Source organism: Phalangium opilio, unplaced genomic scaffold (genome assembly GCF_054372755.1).
Source record: "Phalangium opilio isolate 3A_F unplaced genomic scaffold, DU_Popi_V2 ptg001421l_1, whole genome shotgun sequence".
Lineage (NCBI taxonomy): Eukaryota > Metazoa > Arthropoda > Arachnida > Opiliones > Phalangiidae > Phalangium > Phalangium opilio.
In genome coordinates this window covers 2611738-2634824 of record NW_028324258.1, presented here as the reverse complement: position 1 = coordinate 2634824, position 23087 = coordinate 2611738, and the positions used below count along the sequence as shown (strand labels likewise).

General features: G+C 44.1%; 1 non-coding gene across 1 annotated transcript; it reads left to right on the top strand.

The window, feature by feature from the left end:
* The first annotated feature begins 7009 nt into the window (after window positions 1-7009).
* Window positions 7010-7082, top strand: TRNAK-UUU (transfer RNA lysine (anticodon UUU)). The gene has a single exon. It is a non-coding gene; the product is annotated as a tRNA-Lys (tRNA).
* Window positions 7083-23087: the final 16005 nt, after the last annotated feature.

Here is a 23087-nt window from a genome sequence, read left to right as displayed (position 1 = left end):
AAATATAACCACTGAAACCATTATTTTTGTACTTTTTGCTTTAATTCAAGCAAATATAACGATATTCATACAAAAAACTGTTAAAATTCAATTTCCAATAAGAAATCGTTGTCACGGATTTTGTATCTTGAAGAAAAAAAACATGCGATTTTTTCGGTACACTTTTGAATGCATTTTTTTCTGGAGAAACTTTTGACCGAATTCAGCTTTATTACCTATAAAATACTCATTAAAAGTGATTTCATATCGATTGATCAATAAATAAAAATGTACCTCGAGTTTTAATAACATTTTCAAAATCGACGTTTCTCGGCCATTTAAGCACATTTTGAGAATTTTTTCACTATTTTAAAATATAACCACTGAAACCATTATTTTTGTACTTTTTGCTTTAATTCTAGCAAATATAACGATATTCATACAAAAAACTGTTAAAATTCAATTTCCAATAAGAAATCGTTGTCACGGATTTTGTATCTTGAAGAAAAAAAACATGCGATTTTTTCGGTACATTTTTTAATGAATCTTTTTCTGGACAAATGTTTGACCGAATTCAGCTTATTTACCTATAAAATACTCATTAAAAGTGATTTCATATCGATTGATCAATAAATAAAAATGTACCTCGAGTTTTAATAACATTTTCAAAATCGACGTTTCTCGGCCATTGAAGCACATTTTGAGAATTTTTTCACTATTTTAAAATATAACCACTGAAACCATTATTTTTGTACTTTTTGCTTTAATTCAAGCAAATATAACGATATTCATACAAAAAACTGTTAAAATTCAATTTCCAATAAGAAATCGTTGTCACGGATTTTGTATCTTGAAGAAAAAAAACATGCGATTTTTTCGGTACACTTTTGAATGCATTTTTTTCTGGAGAAACTTTTGACCGAATTCAGCTTTATTACCTATAAAATACTCATTAAAAGTGATTTCATCTCGATTGATCAATAAATAAAATTGAACCTTGATTTTTAATTACATTTTCAAAATCGACGTTTCTCGGCCAGAGAAGCACATTTTGAGAATTTTTTCACTATTTTAAAATATAACCATTGAAACCATTATTTTTGTACTTTTTGGTTTAATTCAAGCAAATATAACGATATTCATCCAAAAAACTGCTAAAATTCAATTTCCAATAAGAAATCGTTGTCACGGATTTTGTATCTTGAAGAAAAAAAACATGCGATTTTTTCGGTACACTTTTTAATGAATCTTTTTCTGGACAAATTTTTGACCGAATTCAGATTATTTACCTATAAAATACTCATTAAAAGTGATTTCATTTCGATTGATCAATAAATAAAAATGAACCTCGATTTTTAATAACATTTTCAAAATCGACGTTTCTCGGCCAGAGAAAAACATTTTGAGAATTTTTTCACTATTTTAAAATATACACATTGAAACCATTTTTTTGCACTTTTTGCTTTAATTCAAGCAAATATAACGATATTCATCCAAAAAACTGCTAAAATTCAATTTCCAATAAGAAATCGTCACGGATTTTGTATCTTGAAGAAAAAAAACATGCGATTTTTTCGGTACACTTTTTAATGAATCTTTTTCTGGACAAATGTTTGACCGAATTCAGCTTATTTACCTATAAAATACTCATTAAAAGTGATTTCATATCGATTGATCAATAAATAAAAATGTACCTCGAGTTTTAATAACATTTTCAAAATCGACGTTTCTCGGCCATTTAAGCACATTTTGAGAATTTTTTCACTATTTTAAAATATAACCACTGAAACCATTATTTTTGTACTTTTTGCTTTAATTCAAGCAAATATAACGATATTCATACAAAAAACTGTTAAAATTCAATTTCCAATAAGAAATCGTTGTCACGGATTTTGTATCTTGAAGAAAAAAAACATGCGATTTTTTCGGTACACTTTTGAATGCATTTTTTTCTGGAGAAACTTTTGACCGAATTCAGCTTTATTACCTATAAAATACTCATTAAAAGTGATTTCATCTCGATTGATCAATAAATAAAATTGAACCTTGATTTTTAATTACATTTTCAAAATCGACGTTTCTCGGCCAGAGAAGCACATTTTGAGAATTTTTTCACTATTTTGAAATATAACCATTGAAACCATTATTTTTGTACTTTTTGCTTTAATTCAAGCAAATATAACGATATTCATCCAAAAAACTTTTAAAATTCAATTTCCAATAAGAAATCGTTGTCACGGATTTTGTATCTTGAAGAAAAAAACATGCGATTTTTTCGGTACACTTTTTAATGCATTTTTTTCAGGACAAATGTTTGACCGAATTGAAATAAATTACCTATAAAATACTCATTAAAAGTGATTTCATTTCGATTGATTAATAAATAAAAATGAACCTCGATTTTTAATAACATTTTCAAAATCGACGTTTCTCGGCCAGAGAAAAACATTTTGAGAATTTTTTCACTATTTTAAAATATAACCATTGAAACCATTATTTTTGTACTTTTTGCTTTAATTCAAGCAAATATAACGATATTCATCCAAAAAACTGCTAAAATTCAATTTCCAATAAGAAATCGTTGTCACGGATTTTGTATCTTGAAGAAAAAAAACATGCGATTTTTTCGGTACACTTTTTAATGAATCTTTTTCTGGACAAATTTTTGACCGAATTCAGCTTATTTACCTATAAAATACTCATTAAAAGTGATTTCATATCGATTGATCAATAAATAAAAATGTACCTCGAGTTTTAATAACATTTTCAAAATCGACGTTTCTCGGCCAGAGAAGCACATTTTGAGAATTTTTTCACTATACTAAAATATAACCACTGAAACCATTATTTTTGTACTTTTTGCTTTAATTCAAGCAAATATAACGATATTCATACAAAAAACTGTTAAAATTCAATTTCCAATAAGAAATCGTTGTCACGGATTTTGTATCTTGAAGAAAAAAAACATGCGATTTTTTCGGTACACTTTTGAATGCATTTTTTTCTGGACAAATTTTTGATCGAATTCAGCTTTATTACCTATAAAATACTCATTAAAAGTGATTTCATCTCGATTGAACAATAAATAAAAATGTACCTCGATTTTTAATGATATTTTCTAAATCGACGTTTCTCGGCCAGAGAAACACATTTAGAGTATTTCTTCACTATTTTCAAATATAACCACTGAAACCATTATTTTTGTCCTTTTTGCTTTAATTCAAGCAAATGTAGCGATATTCATTCAAAAAACTGTTAAAATTCAATTTTCAATAAGAAATCGTTGTTAAAGGTTAATAGCGTAAAAAGTCAAAACTTTTCCACAATACGTGACAACCATTTAATTTCAGAGCTTCCGTGGCTCAATGGTTTGCGCGTTCGGCTGTTAACCAATAGGTTGGTGGTTCGAGACCACCCGGAAGCGGTTTTTTGGGCTTTCGTGGGGCAATGGTTAGCGCGCTCAGCTGTTATTCACAAGGTTGGTGGTTCGAGCCCACCCGAGAGCGGTGTTGTGAGGTCTCAGATGTAACGAAAAAAGTAAGAGTTTTTTCACAAATTCTGACGAACATTTAATTATTGGGCTTCCATGGCGCAATGGTTAGCGCGTTCAGCTGTTAACCGAAAGATTGGTCGTTCGAGCCCACCCTAGAGAGGTGTTGTGGGGTCTCAGATGTAGCGTGAAAAGTCAAAACTTTTCCACAAAACGTGACAACCATTTAATTTCTGAGCTTTCGTGGCTCAATGTTTAGCGCGTTCGGCTGTTAACCAATAGGTTGGTGGTTCGGGCCCACCCGTGAGCGGTGTTGTGAGGTCTCAGATGTAACGAAAAAAGTAAGAGTTTTTCCACAAATTCTGACGAACATTTAATTATTGGGCTTCCGTGGCGCAATGGTTAGCGCGTTCAGCTGTTAACCGAAAGATTGGTCGTTCGAGCCCACCCTAGAGAGGTGTTGTGGGGTCTCAGATATAGCGTGAAAAGTCATAACTTTTTCACAATACCTGACAACCATTTAATTTCTGAGCTTTCGTGGCTCAATGGTTAGCGCGTTCGGCTGTTAATCAATAGGTTGGTGGTTCGAGCCCACCCGGGAGCGGTGTTGTGGGATCTCAAATGTAACGTACAAAGCCAAAGTTTTTCCACAATACCTGACGACCATTTAATTTTTGGGCTTCCGTGGCGCAATAGTTAGCGCAATCAGCTGTTAACCGAAAGGTTGGTGGTTCGAGACCACCCGGGAGAGGGGTTGTGGGATCTCAGATGTAGCGTAAAAAGTCAAAACTTTTCCACAATACGTGACAACCGTTTAATTTCTGAGCTTCCGTGGCTCAATGTTTAGCGCGTTCGGCTGTTAATCAATAGGTTGGTGGTTCGAGCCCACCCGGGAGCGGTGTTGTGGGATCTCAAATGTAACGTACAAAGCCAAAGTTTTTCCACAATACCTGACGACCATTTAATTTTTGGGCTTCCGTGGCGCAATGGTTAGCGCAATCAGCTGTTAACCGAAAGATTGGTCGTTCGAGCCCACCCTAGAGAGGTGTTGTGGGGTCTCAGATGTGGCGTGAAAAGTCATAAATTTTTCACAATACCTGACAACCATTTAATTTCTGAGCTTCCGTGGCTCAATGGTTAGCGCGTTCGGCTGTTAACCAATAGGTTGGTGGTTCGAGCCCGACCGGGAGAGGTTTTGTGGGGTCTCAAAGTCAAAACTTTTCCAGAAAACGTGACAACCATTTAATTTCTGGGCTTTCGTGGCTCAATGTTTAGTGCGTTCGGCTGTTAATCAATAGGTTGGTGGTTCGAGCCCACCCGGGAGCGGTGTTGTGGGATCTCAAATGTAACGTACAAAGCCAAAGTTTTTCCACAATACCTGACGACCATTTAATTTTTGGGCTTCCGTGGCGCAATGGTTAGCGCAATCAGCTGTTAACCGAAAGATTGGTCGTTCGAGCCCACCCTAGAGAGGTGTTGTGGGGTCTCAGATGTGGCGTGAAAAGTCATAACTTTTTCACAATACCTGACAACCATTTAATTTCTGGGCTTTCGTGGCTCAATGTTTAGCGCGTTCGGCTGTTAACCAATAGGTTGGTGGTTCGAGCCCACCCGGGAGCGGTGTTGTGGGATCTCAAATGTAACGTATAAAGCCAAAGTTTTTCCACAATACCTGACGACCATTTAATTTTTGGGCTTCCGTGGAGCAATGGTTAGCGCGTTCGGCTGTTAACCGAAAGGTTGGTGGTTCGAGCCCACCCAAGAGAGGTGTTGTGGGGTCTCAGATGTAGCGTAAAAAGTCAAAACTTTTCCACAATACGTGACAACCATTTAATTTCAGAGCTTCCGTGGCTCAATGGTTTGCGCGTTCGGCTGTTAACCAATAGGTTGGTGGTTCGAGACCACCCGGAAGCTGTTTTTTGGGCTTTCGTGGGGCAATGGTTAGCGCGCTCAGCTGTTATTCACAAGGTTGGTGGTTCGAGCCCACCCGAGAGCGGTGTTGTGAGGTCTCAGATGTAACGAAAAAAGTAAGAGTTTTTTCACAAATTCTGACGAACATTTAATTATTGGGCTTCCATGGCGCAATGGTTAGCGCGTTCAGCTGTTAACCGAAAGATTGGTCGTTCGAGCCCACCCTAGAGAGGTGTTGTGGGGTCTCAGATGTAGCGTGAAAAGTCAAAACTTTTCCACAAAACGTGACAACCATTTAATTTCTGAGCTTTCGTGGCTCAATGTTTAGCGCGTTCGGCTGTTAACCAATAGGTTGGTGGTTCGGGCCCACCCGTGAGCGGTGTTGTGAGGTCTCAGATGTAACGAAAAAAGTAAGAGTTTTTCCACAAATTCTGACGAACATTTAATTATTGGGCTTCCGTGGCGCAATGGTTAGCGCGTTCAGCTGTTAACCGAAAGATTGGTCGTTCGAGCCCACCCTAGAGAGGTGTTGTGGGGTCTCAGATATAGCGTGAAAAGTCATAACTTTTTCACAATACCTGACAACCATTTAATTTCTGAGCTTTCGTGGCTCAATGGTTAGCGCGTTCGGCTGTTAACCAATAGGTTGGTGGTTCGAACCCACCCGGGAGCGGTGTTGAGAGGCCTCAGATGTAACGAAAAAAAGTAAGAGTTTTTACACAAAACCTGACGAACATTTAATTTTTGGGCTTCCGTGGCGCAATGGTTAGCGCGTTCAGCTGTTAACCGAAAGGTTGGTGGTTCGAGACCACCCGGGAGAGGTGTTGTGGGGTCTCAGATGTAGCGTAAAAAGTCAAAACTTTTCCACAATACATGACAACCTTTTAATTTCTGAGCTTTCGTGACTCAATGTTTAGCGCGTTCGGCTGTTAACCAATAGGTTGGTGGTTCGAGCCCACCCGGGAGCGGTGTTGTGGGATCTCAAATGTAACGTACAAAGCCAAAGTTACCACAATACCTGACGATCATTTAATTTTTGGGCTTCCGTGGCGCAATAGTTAGCGCGCTCAGTTGTTATTCAAAAGGTTGGTGGTTCAAGCCCACCCGAGAGCAGTGTTGTGAGGTCTCAGATGTAACGAAAAAAGTAAGAGTTTTTCCACAATACCTGACGACCATTTAATTTCTGAGCTTTCGTGGCTCAATGGTTAGCGCGTTCGGCTGTTAACCAATAGGTTGGTGGTTCGAGCCCACCCGGGAGCGGTGTTGTGAGGTCTCAGATGTAACGAAAAAAAGTAAGAGTTTTTACACAAAACCTGACGAATATTTAATTTTTGGGCTTCCGTGGCGCAATGGTTAGCGCGTTCAGCTGTTAACCGAAAGGTTGGTGGTTCGAGACCACCCGGGAGAGGTGTTGTGGGGTCTCAGATGTAGCGTAAAAAGTCAAAACTTTTCCACAATACGTGACAACCATTTAATTTCTGAGCTTCCGTGGCTCAATGGTTTGCGCGTTCGGCTGTTAACCAATAGGTTGGTGGTTCGAGACCACCCGGAAGCGGTGTTGTGGGGTCTCAAATGTAACGTAAAAAGCGAAAGTTTTTCCACAATACCTGACGACCATTCAATTTTTGGGCTTCCGTGGCGCAATGGTTAGCGCGTTCGGCTTTTAATCGAAAGGTTGGTGGTTCGAGCCCATCCGGGAGCGGTGTTGTGAGGTCTCAGATGTGACGTAAAAAGCCAAAGTTTTTCCACATTACCTGCCGACCATTTAATTTTTGGGCTTCCGTGGCGCAATGGTTAGCACGTTCGGCTGTTAACAGAAAGGTTGGTGGTTCGAGCCCACCCAAGAGAGGTGTTGTGGGGTCTCAGATGTAGCGTAAAAAGTCAAAACTTTTCCACAATACGTGACAACCATTTATTTTCTGAGCTTTCGTGGCTCAATGTTTAGCGCTTTCGCCTGTTAACCAATAGGTTGGTGGTTCGAGCCCACCCGGGAGCGGTGTTGTGGGATTTCTAATGTAACGTATAAAGCCAAAGTTTTTCCACAATACCTGACGACCATTTAATTTTTGGGCTTCCGTGGAGCAATGGTTAGCGCGTTCGGCTGTTAACCGAAAGGTTGGTGGTTCGAGCCCACTAAGAGAGGTGTTGTGGGGTCTCAGATGTAGCGTAAAAAGTCAAAAGTTTTCCACAATACGTGACAACCATTTAATTTCTGAGCTTCCGTGGCTCAATGTTTTGCGCGTTCGGCTGTTAACCAATAGGTTGGTGGTTCGAGACCACCCGGAAGCGGTGTTGTGGGGTCTCAATTGTAACGTAAAAAGCGAAAGTTTTTCCACAATACCTGACGACCATTTAATTTTTGGGCTTCCGTGGCGCAATGGTTAGCGCGTTCGGCTGTTATTCGAAAGGTTGGTGGTTCGAGCCCATCCGGGAGCGGTGTTGTGGGGTCTCAGATGTAGCGTAAATAGTCAAAACGTTTCCACAATACGTGACAACCATTTAATTTCTGAGCTTCCGTGGCTCAATGGTTTGCGCGTTCGGCTGTTAACCAATAGGTTGGTGGTTCGAGACCACCCGGAAGCGGTGTTGTGGGGTCTCAAATGTAACGTAAAAAGCGAAAGTTTTTCCACAATACCTGACGACCATTTAATTTTTGGGCTTCCGTGGCGCAATGGTTAGCGCGTTCGGCTGTTATTCGAAAGGTTGGTGGTTCGAGCCCATCCGGGAGCGGTGTTGTGGGGTCTCAGATGTAGCGTAAATAGTCAAATTTTTCCACAATACGTGACAACCATTTAATTTCTGAGCTTCCGTGGCTCAATGGTTTGCGCGTTCGGCTGTTAACCAATAGGTTGGTGGTTCGAGACCACCCGGAAGCGGTGTTGTGGGGTCTCAAATGTAACGTAAAAAGCGAAAGTTTTTCCACAATACCTGACGACCATTTAATTTTTGGGCTTCCGTGGCGCAATGGTTAGCGCGTTCGGCTGTTAATCGAAAGGTTGGTGGTTCGAGCCCATCCGGGAGCGGTGTTGTGAGGTCTCAGATGTGACGTAAAAAGCCAAAGTTTTTCCACATTACCTGCCGACCATTTAATTTTTGGGCTTCCGTGGCGCAATGGTTAGCACGTTCGGCTGTTAACCGAAAGGTTGGTGGTTCGAGCCCACCCTATAGAGGTGTAGTGGGGTCTCAGATGTAGCGTAAAATGTCAAAACTTTTCCACAATACGTGACAACCATTTAATTTCTGAGCTTTCGTGGCTCAATGTTTAGCGCGTTCGCCTGTTAACCAATAGGTTGGTGGTTCGAGCCCACTCGGGAGCGGTGTTGTGGGATCTCAAATGTAACATATAAATCCAAAGTTTTTCCACAATACGTGACGACCATTTAATTTTTGGGCTTCCGTGGCGCAATGGTTAGCACGTTCGGCTGTTAACCGAAAGGTTGGTGGTTCGAGCCCTAACAGGAGAGGTGTTGTGGGGTCTCAGATGTAGCGTATAAAGTCAAAACTTTTCCACAATACGTGACAACCATTTAATTTCTGAGCTTTCGTGGCTCAATGTTTAGCGCGTTCGGCTGTTAACCAATAGGTTGGTGGTTCGAGCCCACCCGGGAGCGGTGTTGTGGGATCTCAAATGTAACGTACAAAGGCAAATTTTTTCATTAATACCTGACGACCATTTAATTTTTGGGCTTCCGTGGGGCAATGGTTAGCGCGCTCAGCTGTTATTCACAAGGTTGGTGGTTCGAGCCCACCCGAGAGCGGTGTTGTGAGGTCTCAGATGTAACGAAAAAAATAAGAGTTTTTCCACAATACCTGACGACCATTTAATTTTTGGGCTTCCGTGGCGCAATGGTTAGCGCGTTCAGCTGTTAAGCGAAAGGTTGGTGGTTCGAGACCACCCGAAGGAGGGGTTGTGAGGTGTCAGATGTAACGAAAAAAGTAAGAGTTTTTCCACAATACCTGACGACCATTTAATTTTTGGGCTTCCGTGGCGCAATGGTTAGCGCGGTCAGCTGTTAACCGAAAGATTGGTCGTTCGAGCCCACCGTAAAGAGGTGTTGTGGGGTCTCAGATGTAGCGTAAAATGTCAAAACTTTTCCACAATACGTGACAACCATTTAATTTCTGAGCTTTCGTGGCTCAATGTTTAGCGCGTTCGCCTGTTAACCAATAGGTTGGTGGTTCGAGCCCACTCGGGAGCGGTGTTGTGGGATCTCAAATGTAACATATAAATCCAAAGTTTTTCCACAATACGTGACGACCATTTAATTTTTGGGCCTCCGTGGCGCAATGGTTAGCACGTTCGGCTGTTAACCGAAAGGTTGGTGGCTCGAGCCCTAACAAGAGAGGTGTTGTGGGGTCTCAGATGTAGCGTATAAAGTCAAAACTTTTCCACAATACGTGACAACCATTTAATTTCTGAGCTTTCGTGGCTCAATGTTTAGCGCGTTCGGCTGTTAACCAATAGGTTGGTGGTTCGAGCCCACCCGGGAACGGTGTTGTGGGAACTCAAATGTAACGTACAAAGGCAAAGTTTTTCCACAATACCTGACGACCATTTAATTTTTGGGCTTCCGTGGGGCAATGGTTAGCGCGCTCAGCTGTTATTCACAAGGTTGGTGGTTCGAGCCCACCCGAGAGCGGTGTTGTGAGGTCTCAGATGTAACGAAAAAAATAAGAGTTTTTCCACAATACCTGACGACCATTTAATTTTTGGGCTTCCGTGGCGCAATGGTTAGCGCGTTCAGCTGTTAAGCGAAAGGTTGGTGGTTCGAGACCACCCGAAGGAGGGGTTGTGAGGTGTCAGATGTAACGAAAAAAGTAAGAGTTTTTCCACAATACCTGACGACCATTTAATTTTTGGGCTTCCGTGGCGCAATGGTTAGCGCGGTCAGCTGTTAACCGAAAGATTGGTCGTTCGAGCCCACCGTAAAGAGGTGTTGTGGGGTCTCAGATGTAGCGTAAAATGTCAAAACTTTTCCACAATACGTGACAACCATTTAATTTCTGAGCTTTCGTGGCTCAATGTTTAGCGCGTTCGCCTGTTAACCAATAGGTTGGTGGTTCGAGCCCACTCGGGAGCGGTGTTGTGGGATCTCAAATGTAACATATAAATCCAAAGTTTTTCCACAATACGTGACGACCATTTAATTTTTGGGCCTCCGTGGCGCAATGGTTAGCACGTTCGGCTGTTAACCGAAAGGTTGGTGGCTCGAGCCCTAACAAGAGAGGTGTTGTGGGGTCTCAGATGTAGCGTATAAAGTCAAAACTTTTCCACAATACGTGACAACCATTTAATTTCTGAGCTTTCGTGGCTCAATGTTTAGCGCGTTCGGCTGTTAACCAATAGGTTGGTGGTTCGAGCCCACCCGGGAACGGTGTTGTGGGAACTCAAATGTAACGTACAAAGGCAAAGTTTTTCCACAATACCTGACGAACATTTAATTTTTGGGCTTCCGTGGGGCAATGGTTAGCGCGCTCAGCTGTTATTCACAAGGTTGGTGGTTCGAGCCCACCCGAGAGCGGTGTTGTGAGGTCTCAGATGTAACGAAAAAAGTAAGAGTTTTTCCACAATACCTGACGACCATTTAATTTTTGGGCTTCCGTGGCGCAATGGTTAGCGCGGTCAGCTGTTAACCGAAAGATTGGTCGTTCGAGCCCACCCTAAAGTGGTGTTGTGGGGTCTCAGATGTAGCGTAAAAAGTCAAAACGTTTCCACAAAACGTGACAACCATTTAATTTCTGATCTTTCGTGGCTCAATGTTTAGCGAGTTCGCCTGTTAACCAATAGGTTGTTGGTTCGAGCCCACCCGGGAGCGGTGTTGTGGGATTTCAAATGTAACGTATAAAGCCAAAGTTTTTCCACAATACCTGACGACCCTTTAATTTTTGGGTTTCCGTGGAGCAATGGTTAGCGCGTTCGGCTGTTAACCGAAAGGTTGGTGGTTCGAGCCCACCCAAGAGAGGTGTTGTGGGGTCTCAGATGTAGAGTAAAAAGTCAAAACTTTTCCACAATACGTGACAACCATTTAATTTCTGAGCTTCCGTGGCTCAATGGTTTGCGCGTTCGGCTGTTAACCAATAGGTTGGTGGTTCGAGACCACCCTGAAGCGGTGTTGTGGGGTCTCAAATGTAACGTAAAAAGCGAAAGTTTTTCCACAATACCTTACGACCAATTAATTTTTGGGCTTTCGTGACTCAATGTTTAGCGCGTTCGGCTGTTAACCAATAGGTTGGTGGTTCGAGCCCACCCGGGAGCGGTGTTGTGGGATCTCAAATGTAACGTACAAAGCCAAAGTTACCACAATACCTGACGATCATTTAATTTTTGTGCTTCCGTGGCGCAATGGTTAGCGCGTTCGGCTGTTAACCAATAGGTTGGTGGTTCGAGCCCGCCCGAGAGAGGTGTTGTGGGGTCTCAGATGTAACGAAAAAAGTAAGAGTATTTCCACAAATTCTGACGAACATTTAATTATTGGGCTTCCGTGGCGAAATGGTTAGCGCGTTCAGCTGTTAACCGAAAGGTTGGTGGTTCGAGACCACCCGGGAGAGGTGTTGTGGGGTCTCAGATGTAGCGTAAAAAGTCAAAACTTTTCCACAATACGTGACAACCATTTAATTTCGGAGCTTTCGTGGCTCAATGTTTAGCGCGTTCGGCTGTTAACCAATAGGTTGGTGGTTCGAGCCCACCCGGGAGCGGTGTTGTGGGATCTCAAATGTAACGTACAAAGCCAAAGTTTTTCCACAATACCTGACGACCATTTAATTTTTGGGCTTTCGTGGGGCAATGGTTAGCGCGCTCAGCTGTTATTCACAAGGTTGGTGGTTCGAGCCCACCCGGGAGCGGTGTTGTGAGTTCTCAGATGTAACGAAAAAAGTAAGAGTTTTTACACAAAACCTGACGAACATTTAATTTATGGGCTTCCGTGGCGCAATGGTTAGCGCGTTAAGCTGTTAACCGAAAGGTTGGTGGTTCGAGACCAACCGGGAGAGGTGTTGTGGGGTCTCAGATGTAGCGTAAAAAGTCAAAACTTTTCCACAATACGTGACAACCATTTAATTTCTGAGCTTCCGTGGCTCAATGGTTTGCGCGTTCGGCTGTTAACCAATAGGTTGGTGGTTCGAGACCACCCGGAAGCGGTGTTGTGGGATCTCAAATGTAACGTATAAAGCCAAAGTTTTTCCACAATACCTGACGACCGTTTAATATTTGGACTTCCGTGGAGCAATGCTTAGGGCGTTCAGCTGTTAACCGAAAGATTGGTCGTTCGAGCACACCCTAGAGAGGTGTTGTGGGGTCTCAGATGTAGCGTGAAAAGTCATAACGTTTTCACAATACCTGACAACCATTTAATTTCTGAGCTTTCGTGGCTCAATGGCTAGCGCGTTCGGCTGTTAACCAATAGGTTGGTGGTTCGAGCCCACCCGGGAGCGGTGTTGTGAGTTTTCAGATGTAACGAAAAAAGTAAGAGTTTTTACACAAAACCTGACGAACATTTAATTATTGGGCTTCCGTGGCGCAATGGTTAGCGCGTTCAGCTGTTAACCGAAAGGTTGGTGGTCCGAGCCCACCCGGGAGCGGTGTTGTGGGATCTCAAATGTAACGTATAAAGCCAAAGTTTTTCCACAATACCTGACGACCATTTAATATTTGGGCTTCCGTGGAGCAATGGTTAGCGCGTTCGGCTGTTAACCGAAAGGTTGGTGGTTCGAGCCCACCCAAGAGAGGTGTTGTGGGGTCTCAGATGTAACGAAAAAAGTAAGAGTTTTTCCACAAATTCTGACGAACATTTAATTATTGGGCTTCCGTGGCGCAATGGTTAGCGCGGTCAGCTGTTAACCGAAATATTGGTCGTTCGAGCCCACCCTAGAGAGGTGTTGTGGGGTCTCAGATGTAGCGTGAAAAGTCATAATTTTTCACAATACCTGACAACCATTTAATTTCTGAGCTTCCGTGGCTAATGGTTAGCGCGTTCGGCTGTTAACCAATAGGTTGGTGGTTCGAGCCCGCCCGGGAGAGATGTTGTGGGGGTCTCAGATGTAGCGTAAAAAGTCAAAACTTTTCCACAAAACGTGACAACCATTTAATTTCTGAGCTTTCGTGGCTCAATGTTTAGCGCGTTCGGCTGTAAACCAATAGGTTGGTGGTTCGAGCCCACCCGGGAGCGGTGTTGTGAGGTCTCAGGTGTAACGAAAAAAAGTAAGAGTTTTTACACAAAACCTGACGAACATTTAATTTTTGGGCTTCCGTGGCGCAATGGTTAGCGCGTTCAGCTGTTAACCGAAAGGTTGGTGGTTCGAGACCACCCGGGAGAGGTGTTGTGGGGTCTCAGATGTAGCGTAAAAAGTCAAAACTTTTCCACAATACGTGACAACCATTTAATTTCGGAGCTTTCGTGGCTCAATGTTTAGCGCGTTCGGCTGTTAACCAATAGGTTGGTGGTTCGAGCCCACCCGGGAGCGGTGTTGTGGGATCTCAAATGTAACGTACAAAGCCAAAGTTTTTCCACAATACCTGACGACCATTTAATTTTTGGGCTTTCGTGGGGCAATGGTTAGCGCGCTCAGCTGTTATTCACAAGGTTGGTGGTTCGAGCCCACCCGGGAGCGGTGTTGTGAGTTCTCAGATGTAACGAAAAAAGTAAGAGTTTTTACACAAAACCTGACGAACATTTAATTTATGGGCTTCCGTGGCGCAATGGTTAGCGCGTTCAGCTGTTAACCGAAAGGTTGGTGGTTCGAGACCAACCGGGAGAGGTGTTGTGGGGTCTCAGATGTAGCGTAAAAAGTCAAAACTTTTCCACAATACGTGACAACCATTTAATTTCTGAGCTTCCGTGGCTCAATGGTTTGCGCGTTCGGCTGTTAACCAATAGGTTGGTGGTTCGAGACCACCCGGAAGCGGTGTTGTGGGATCTCAAATGTAACGTATAAAGCCAAAGTTTTTCCACAATACCTGACGACCGTTTAATATTTGGACTTCCGTGGAGCAATGCTTAGGGCGTTCAGCTGTTAACCGAAAGATTGGTCGTTCGAGCACACCCTAGAGAGGTGTTGTGGGGTCTCAGATGTAGCGTGAAAAGTCATAACGTTTTCACAATACCTGACAACCATTTAATTTTTGAGCTTTCGTGGTTCAATGGCTAGCGCGTTCGGCTGTTAACCAATAGGTTGGTGGTTCGAGCCCACCCGGGAGCGGTGTTGTGAGTTCTCAGATGTAACGAAAAAAGTAAGAGTTTTTACACAAAACCTGACGAACATTTAATTTCTGAGCTTCCGTGGCTAATGGTTAGCGCGTTCGGCTGTTAACCAATAGGTTGGTGGTTCGAGCCCGCCCGGGAGAGATGTTGTGGGGGTCTCAGATGTAGCGTAAAAAGTCAAAACTTTTCCACAAAACGTGACAACCATTTAATTTCTGAGCTTTCGTGGCTCAATGTTTAGCGCGTTCGGCTGTAAACCAATAGGTTGGTGGTTCGGGCCCACCCGTGAGCGGTGTTGTGAGGTCTCAGATGTAACGAAAAAAGTAAGAGTTTTTCCACAAATTCTGACGAACATTTAATTATTGGGCTTCCGTGGCGCAATGGTTAGCGCGTTCAGCTGTTAACCGAAAGATTGGTCGTTCGAGCCCACCCTAGAGAGGTGTTGTGGGGTCTCAGATGTAGCGTGAAAAGTCATAACGTTTTCACAATACCTGACAACCATTTAATTTCTGAGCTTTCGTGGCTAATGGTTAGCGCGTTCGGCTGTTAACCAATAGGTTGGTGGTTCGAGCCCGCCCGGGAGAGGTGTTGTGGGGTCTCAGATGTAGCGTAAAAAGTCAAAACCTTTCCACAAAACGTGACAACCATTTAATTTCTGAGCTTTCGTGGCTCAATGTTTAGCGCGTTCGGCTGTTAACCAATAGGTTGGTGGTTCGAGCCCACCCGGGAGCGGTGTTGTGGGATTTCTAATGTAACGTATAAAGCCAAAGTTTTTCCACAAAACCTGACGAACATTTAATTTATGGGCTTCCGTGGCGCAATGGTTAGCGCGTTCAGCTGTTAACCGAAAGGTTGGTGGTTCGAGACCAACCGGGAGAGGTGTTGTGGGGTCTCAGATGTAGCGTAAAAAGTCAAAACTTTTCCACAATACGTGACAACCATTTAATTTCTGAGCTTCCGTGGCTCAATGGTTTGCGCGTTCGGCTGTTAACCAATAGGTTGTTGGTTCGAGCCCACCCGGGAGCGGTGTTGTGGGATTTCAAATGTAACGTATAAAGCCAAAGTTTTTCCACAATACCTGACGACCCTTTAATTTTTGGGTTTCCGTGGAGCAATGGTTAGCGCGTTCGGCTGTTAACCGAAAGGTTGGTGGTTCGAGCCCACCCAAGAGAGGTGTTGTGGGGTCTCAGATGTAGAGTAAAAAGTCAAAACTTTTCCACAATACGTGACAACCATTTAATTTCTGAGCTTCCGTGGCTCAATGGTTTGCGCGTTCGGCTGTTAACCAATAGGTTGGTGGTTCGAGACCACCCTGAAGCGGTGTTGTGGGGTCTCAAATGTAACGTAAAAAGCGAAAGTTTTTCCACAATACCTTACGACCAATTAATTTTTGGGCTTTCGTGACTCAATGTTTAGCGCGTTCGGCTGTTAACCAATAGGTTGGTGGTTCGAGCCCACCCGGGAGCGGTGTTGTGGGATCTCAAATGTAACGTACAAAGCCAAAGTTACCACAATACCTGACGATCATTTAATTTTTGTGCTTCCGTGGCGCAATGGTTAGCGCGTTCGGCTGTTAACCAATAGGTTGGTGGTTCGAGCCCGCCCGAGAGAGGTGTTGTGGGGTCTCAGATGTAACGAAAAAAGTAAGAGTATTTCCACAAATTCTGACGAACATTTAATTATTGGGCTTCCGTGGCGAAATGGTTAGCGCGTTCAGCTGTTAACCGAAAGGTTGGTGGTTCGAGACCACCCGGGAGAGGTGTTGTGGGGTCTCAGATGTAGCGTAAAAAGTCAAAACTTTTCCACAATACGTGACAACCATTTAATTTCGGAGCTTTCGTGGCTCAATGTTTAGCGCGTTCGGCTGTTAACCAATAGGTTGGTGGTTCGAGCCCACCCGGGAGCGGTGTTGTGGGATCTCAAATGTAACGTACAAAGCCAAAGTTTTTCCACAATACCTGACGACCATTTAATTTTTGGGCTTTCGTGGGGCAATGGTTAGCGCGCTCAGCTGTTATTCACAAGGTTGGTGGTTCGAGCCCACCCGGGAGCGGTGTTGTGAGTTCTCAGATGTAACGAAAAAAGTAAGAGTTTTTACACAAAACCTGACGAACATTTAATTTATGGGCTTCCGTGGCGCAATGGTTAGCGCGTTAAGCTGTTAACCGAAAGGTTGGTGGTTCGAGACCAACCGGGAGAGGTGTTGTGGGGTCTCAGATGTAGCGTAAAAAGTCAAAACTTTTCCACAATACGTGACAACCATTTAATTTCTGAGCTTCCGTGGCTCAATGGTTTGCGCGTTCGGCTGTTAACCAATAGGTTGGTGGTTCGAGACCACCCGGAAGCGGTGTTGTGGGATCTCAAATGTAACGTATAAAGCCAAAGTTTTTCCACAATACCTGACGACCGTTTAATATTTGGACTTCCGTGGAGCAATGCTTAGGGCGTTCAGCTGTTAACCGAAAGATTGGTCGTTCGAGCACACCCTAGAGAGGTGTTGTGGGGTCTCAGATGTAGCGTGAAAAGTCATAACGTTTTCACAATACCTGACAACCATTTAATTTCTGAGCTTTCGTGGCTCAATGGCTAGCGCGTTCGGCTGTTAACCAATAGGTTGGTGGTTCGAGCCCACCCGGGAGCGGTGTTGTGAGTTTTCAGATGTAACGAAAAAAGTAAGAGTTTTTACACAAAACCTGACGAACATTTAATTATTGGGCTTCCGTGGCGCAATGGTTAGCGCGTTCAGCTGTTAACCGAAAGGTTGGTGGTCCGAGCCCACCCGGGAGCGGTGTTGTGGGATCTCAAATGTAACGTATAAAGCCAAAGTTTTTCCACAATACCTGACGACCATTTAATATTTGGGCTTCCGTGGAGCAATGGTTAGCGCGTTCGGCTGTTAACCGAAAGGTTGGTGGTTCGAGCCCACCCAAGAGAGGTGTTGTGGGGTCTCAGATGTAACGAAAAAAGTAAGAGTTTTTCCACAAATTCTGACGAACATTTAATTATTGGGCTTCCGTGGCGCAATGGTTAGCGCGGTCAGCTGTTAACCGAAATATTGGTCGTTCGAGCCCACCCTAGAGAGGTGTTGTGGGGTCTCAGATGTAGCGTGAAAAGTCATAATTTTTCACAATACCTGACAACCATTTAATTTCTGAGCTTCCGTGGCTAATGGTTAGCGCGTTCGGCTGTTAACCAATAGGTTGGTGGTTCGAGCCCGCCCGGGAGAGATGTTGTGGGGGTCTCAGATGTAGCGTAAAAAGTCAAAACTTTTCCACAAAACGTGACAACCATTTAATTTCTGAGCTTTCGTGGCTCAATGTTTAGCGCGTTCGGCTGTAAACCAATAGGTTGGTGGTTCGAGCCCACCCGGGAGCGGTGTTGTGAGGTCTCAGGTGTAACGAAAAAAAGTAAGAGTTTTTACACAAAACCTGACGAACATTTAATTTTTGGGCTTCCGTGGCGCAATGGTTAGCGCGTTCAGCTGTTAACCGAAAGGTTGGTGGTTCGAGACCACCCGGGAGAGGTGTTGTGGGGTCTCAGATGTAGCGTAAAAAGTCAAAACTTTTCCACAATACGTGACAACCATTTAATTTCGGAGCTTTCGTGGCTCAATGTTTAGCGCGTTCGGCTGTTAACCAATAGGTTGGTGGTTCGAGCCCACCCGGGAGCGGTGTTGTGGGATCTCAAATGTAACGTACAAAGCCAAAGTTTTTCCACAATACCTGACGACCATTTAATTTTTGGGCTTTCGTGGGGCAATGGTTAGCGCGCTCAGCTGTTATTCACAAGGTTGGTGGTTCGAGCCCACCCGGGAGCGGTGTTGTGAGTTCTCAGATGTAACGAAAAAAGTAAGAGTTTTTACACAAAACCTGACGAACATTTAATTTATGGGCTTCCGTGGCGCAATGGTTAGCGCGTTCAGCTGTTAACCGAAAGGTTGGTGGTTCGAGACCAACCGGGAGAGGTGTTGTGGGGTCTCAGATGTAGCGTAAAAAGTCAAAACTTTTCCACAATACGTGACAACCATTTAATTTCTGAGCTTCCGTGGCTCAATGGTTTGCGCGTTCGGCTGTTAACCAATAGGTTGGTGGTTCGAGACCACCCGGAAGCGGTGTTGTGGGATCTCAAATGTAACGTATAAAGCCAAAGTTTTTCCACAATACCTGACGACCGTTTAATATTTGGACTTCCGTGGAGCAATGCTTAGGGCGTTCAGCTGTTAACCGAAAGATTGGTCGTTCGAGCACACCCTAGAGAGGTGTTGTGGGGTCTCAGATGTAGCGTGAAAAGTCATAACGTTTTCACAATACCTGACAACCATTTAATTTTTGAGCTTTCGTGGTTCAATGGCTAGCGCGTTCGGCTGTTAACCAATAGGTTGGTGGTTCGAGCCCACCCGGGAGCGGTGTTGTGAGTTCTCAGATGTAACGAAAAAAGTAAGAGTTTTTACACAAAACCTGACGAACATTTAATTTCTGAGCTTCCGTGGCTAATGGTTAGCGCGTTCGGCTGTTAACCAATAGGTTGGTGGTTCGAGCCCGCCCGGGAGAGATGTTGTGGGGGTCTCAGATGTAGCGTAAAAAGTCAAAACTTTTCCACAAAACGTGACAACCATTTAATTTCTGAGCTTTCGTGGCTCAATGTTTAGCGCGTTCGGCTGTAAACCAATAGGTTGGTGGTTCGGGCCCACCCGTGAGCGGTGTTGTGAGGTCTCAGATGTAACGAAAAAAGTAAGAGTTTTTCCACAAATTCTGACGAACATTTAATTATTGGGCTTCCGTGGCGCAATGGTTAGCGCGTTCAGCTGTTAACCGAAAGATTGGTCGTTCGAGCCCACCCTAGAGAGGTGTTGTGGGGTCTCAGATGTAGCGTGAAAAGTCATAACGTTTTCACAATACCTGACAACCATTTAATTTCTGAGCTTTCGTGGCTAATGGTTAGCGCGTTCGGCTGTTAACCAATAGGTTGGTGGTTCGAGCCCGCCCGGGAGAGGTGTTGTGGGGTCTCAGATGTAGCGTAAAAAGTCAAAACCTTTCCACAAAACGTGACAACCATTTAATTTCTGAGCTTTCGTGGCTCAATGTTTAGCGCGTTCGGCTGTTAACCAATAGGTTGGTGGTTCGAGCCCACCCGGGAGCGGTGTTGTGGGATTTCTAATGTAACGTATAAAGCCAAAGTTTTTCCACAATACCTGACGACCATTTAATTTTTGGGCTTTCGTGGGGCAATGGTTAGCGCGCTCAGCTGTTATTCACAAGGTTGGTGGTTCGAGCCCACCCGGGAGCGGTGTTGTGAGTTCTCAGATGTAACGAAAAAAGTAAGAGTTTTTACACAAAACCTGACGAACATTTAATTTATGGGCTTCCGTGGCGCAATGGTTAGCGCGTTCAGCTGTTAACCGAAAGGTTGGTGGTTCGAGACCAACCGGGAGAGGTGTTGTGGGGTCTCAGATGTAGCGTAAAAAGTCAAAACTTTTCCACAATACGTGACAACCATTTAATTTCTGAGCTTCCGTGGCTCAATGGTTTGCGCGTTCGGCTGTTAACCAATAGGTTGGTGGTTCGAGACCACCCGGAAGCGGTGTTGTGGGATCTCAAATGTAACGTATAAAGCCAAAGTTTTTCCACAATACCTGACGACCGTTTAATATTTGGACTTCCGTGGAGCAATGCTTAGGGCGTTCAGCTGTTAACCGAAAGATTGGTCGTTCGAGCACACCCTAGAGAGGTGTTGTGGGGTCTCAGATGTAGCGTGAAAAGTCATAACGTTTTCACAATACCTGACAACCATTTAATTTTTGAGCTTTCGTGGTTCAATGGCTAGCGCGTTCGGCTGTTAACCAATAGGTTGGTGGTTCGAGCCCACCCGGGAGCGGTGTTGTGAGTTCTCAGATGTAACGAAAAAAGTAAGAGTTTTTACACAAAACCTGACGAACATTTAATTTCTGAGCTTCCGTGGCTAATGGTTAGCGCGTTCGGCTGTTAACCAATAGGTTGGTGGTTCGAGCCCGCCCGGGAGAGATGTTGTGGGGGTCTCAGATGTAGCGTAAAAAGTCAAAACTTTTCCACAAAACGTGACAACCATTTAATTTCTGAGCTTTCGTGGCTCAATGTTTAGCGCGTTCGGCTGTAAACCAATAGGTTGGTGGTTCGGGCCCACCCGTGAGCGGTGTTGTGAGGTCTCAGATGTAACGAAAAAAGTAAGAGTTTTTCCACAAATTCTGACGAACATTTAATTATTGGGCTTCCGTGGCGCAATGGTTAGCGCGTTCAGCTGTTAACCGAAAGATTGGTCGTTCGAGCCCACCCTAGAGAGGTGTTGTGGGGTCTCAGATGTAGCGTGAAAAGTCATAACGTTTTCACAATACCTGACAACCATTTAATTTCTGAGCTTTCGTGGCTAATGGTTAGCGCGTTCGGCTGTTAACCAATAGGTTGGTGGTTCGAGCCCGCCCGGGAGAGGTGTTGTGGGGTCTCAGATGTAGCGTAAAAAGTCAAAACCTTTCCACAAAACGTGACAACCATTTAATTTCTGAGCTTTCGTGGCTCAATGTTTAGCGCGTTCGGCTGTTAACCAATAGGTTGGTGGTTCGAGCCCACCCGGGAGCGGTGTTGTGAGGTCTCAGATGTAACGAAAAAAAGTAAGAGTTTTTACACAAATCCTGACGAACATTTAATTTATGGGCTTCCGTGGCGCAATGGTTAGCGCGTTCAGCTGTTAACCGAAAGGTTGGTGGTTCGAGACCACCCGGGAGAGGTGTTGTGGTGTCTCAGATGTAGCGTAAAAAGTCAAAACTTTTCCACAATACGTGACAACCGTTTAATTTCTGAGCTTCCGTGGCTCAATGGTTTGCGCTTTCGGCTGTTAACCAATAGGTTGGTGGTTCGAGCCCACCCGGGAGCGGTGTTGTGGGATTTCTAATGTAACGTATAAAGCCAAAGTTTTTCCACAATACCTGACGACCATTTAATTTTTGGGCTTCCGTGGAGCAATAGTTAGCGCGTTCGGCTGTTAACCGAAAGGTTGGTGGTTCGAGCCCACCCAAGAGAGGTGTTGTGGGGTCTCAGATGTAGCGTAGAAAGTCAAAACTTTTCCACAATACCTTACGACCATTTAATTTTTGGGCTTCCGTGGCGCAATGGTTAGCGCGTTCGGCTGTTAATCGAAAGGTTGGTGGTTCGAGCCCATCCGAGAGCGGTGTTGTGAGGTCTCAGATGTGACGTATAAAGCCAAAGTTTTTCCACATTACCTGCCGACCATATAATTTTTGGGCTTCGATGGCGCAATGGTTAGCACGTTCGGCTGTTAACCGAAAGGTTGGTGGTTCGAGCCCACCCAAGAGAGGTGTTGTGGGGTCTCAGATGTAGCGTAAAAAGTCAAAACTTTTCCACAATACTTGACAACCATTTAAATTCTGAGCTTCCGTGGCTCAATGGTTTGCGCGTTCGGCTGTTAACCAATAGGTTGGTGGTTCGAGACCACCCGGAAGCGGTGTTGTGGGATCTCAAATGTAACGTATAAAGCCAAAGTTTTTCCACAATACCTGACGACCATATAATATTTGGACTTCCGTGGAGCAATGGTTAGCGCGTTCGGCTGTTAACCGAAAGGTTGGTGGTTCGAGCCCACCCAAGAGAGGTGTTGTGGGGTCTCAGATGTAACGAAAAAAGTAAGAGTTTTTCCACAAATTGTGACGAACATTTAATTATTGGGCTTCCGTGGCGCAATGGTTAGCGCGGTCAGCTGTTAACCGAAAGATTGGTCGTTCGAGCCCACCCTAGAGAGGTGTTGTGGGGTCTCAGATGTAGCGTGAAAAGTCATAACTTTTTCACAATACCTGACAACCATTTAATTTCTGAGCTTCCGTGGCTAATGGTTAGCGCGTTCGGCTTTTAACCAATAGGTTGGTGGTTCGAGCCCACCCGGGAGCGGTGTTGTGGGATCTCAAATGTAACGTACAAAGCCAAAGTTTTTCCACAATACCTGACGACCATTTAATTTTTGGGCTTTCGTGGGGCAATGGTTAGCGCGCTCAGCTGTTATTCACAAGGTTGGTGGTTCGAGCCCACCCGAGAGCGGTGTTGTGAGGTCTCAGATGTAACGAAAAAAGTAAGAGTTTTTCCACAAATTCTGACGAACATTTAATTATTGGGCTTCCGTGGCGCAATGGTTAGCGCGTTCAGCTGTTAACCGAAAGATTGGTCGTTCGAGCCCACCCTAGAGAGGTGTTGTGGGGTCTCAGATGTAGCGTGAAAAGTCATAACGTTTTCACAATACCTGACAACCATTTAATTTCTGAGCTTTCGTGGCTAAATGGTTAGCGCGTTCGGCTGTTAACCAATAGGTTGGTGGTTCGAAACCACCCGGGAGCGGTGTTTTGAGGTCTCAGATGTAACGAAAAAAAGTAAGAGTTTTTACACAAAACCTGACGAACATTTAATTTCTGAGCTTCCGTGGCTCAATGTTTTGCGCGTTCGGCTGTTAACCAATAGGTAGGTGGTTCGAGACCA